Genomic DNA, 1518 nt, shown 5'->3' with positions numbered 1-1518 from the left:
AAAACTATTAGAAATAGTATTTCTGGCTATTGTCTCCCCATGAATAGAAACCAGAATAATATAATTTAAGGAAACTGCATCAGAGAATTTCCATTTTGGCCAAAGAAAGGAAGGCTGATTATTAATATTCAAAGGGGTTCATTAATCAGAGCATAGATGGAAAAGAAACTCTTGGTGACAGCTTCACTTTTTCCCTTGTTAGTATAAAGATTCAATATTCTTTGATCTCTGGAGACCAATTAGCTTCCCCCAAAATGTGTAAGCATAGTAAGACTGCTAATTAATATTTTGCCATATATTATGTAAAATATATCTGTGTAACAGGAACATTAATACATTTAGTAAAGTCAAGATGAAGAGAGGAGGAAATTCTCATGATTTCTTGTCAGTGAAGAAAGTGATAGTGATTTTAATTCTTTAGTGAATCACTGATCACACTCATGTGGGTAATCCTTCAGGAGGGGTGGGGAACAACAACAACTCATCCATTCCAACTGATCCCACCAATCAGATAATCAGCAAACCAATCAACATACTTTCATTAATTGCTGATCAAGCAATAAACACTCTGACAATTGATAGGGAATATTGGCAAGTCAGTGTCTTCTTGTATTATTATATCGAGGGAGAGAATATGAATATGTATTATATCTGTACAAAAATACAATATGGTTGGAGGGGATTCAGAGAATCAAGATGAAGAATCAGGGAAAATTCTTGTAAACTATAGAAATCAATTCAAGTTTCGACAAACAGATATATGATTCTAGAATCAGAAGTGAAACGGGAGTACGTTGCTTGTACTGCGGACAGCCTTGTACAGAGAGAGAGGAGAAGTGTGATGTTGGGAGTAATAGTTAGAAGTCTAGCTTGACTATATATTGAGTGAATAGCAATAATCATAACAGTAATGGATACAATAGCTAGCATTAATATAGCACTGCAATTTTTGCAAAGCATTCAACAAATGTTACGTCATGTAATCTTTGAACAATCCTAGGAAGTAGGGACCGTTATCTCAATTTTTAAAATAAGGAAACTGAGCCAAACAAACTTGCCTAGGATCATACAGCTAGTATGGGTCTGAGGCCAGATTTTATTTCAAGTTTTCCTTATTTCATGTCCAGCATTGAGCCAACTAGCTGGTTATTGATGAATGATAAATAATTATAAAGGATAGACCTGTGTGGGCAGATTCTATGCCAGATTATGAAAACTTTTAAATGCCAAAAAGAGTCATGTATATTTTATTATAGCAGTTATCAGTTCCTCTAGTGGTACTCAGGATATTGGAAGCATTTCGTAGACCTTTTAATACTATATAATTATGAGGACAACATATGTCCTGTCTCTCTACTGTGTTGTTCTATCCCACTACGTAAGTGGATGTAAGTTCTTAGTGTTTTGTTTCTTACGTAGAAATCATCTAATCAAAGAATAATTAAAATGTTATCTCTGTTCTCATGTCAATGCAGCAATTTTTTTAACGTTAAAGTATTCGTGAGAAATCTCTAGTTG

This window comes from Vombatus ursinus, unplaced genomic scaffold (assembly GCF_900497805.2).
Source record: "Vombatus ursinus unplaced genomic scaffold, bare-nosed wombat genome assembly UNPS02014323.1, whole genome shotgun sequence".
Taxonomy (NCBI): Eukaryota; Metazoa; Chordata; class Mammalia; order Diprotodontia; family Vombatidae; genus Vombatus; species Vombatus ursinus.
Note: the sequence above shows the minus strand (reverse complement) of the source record.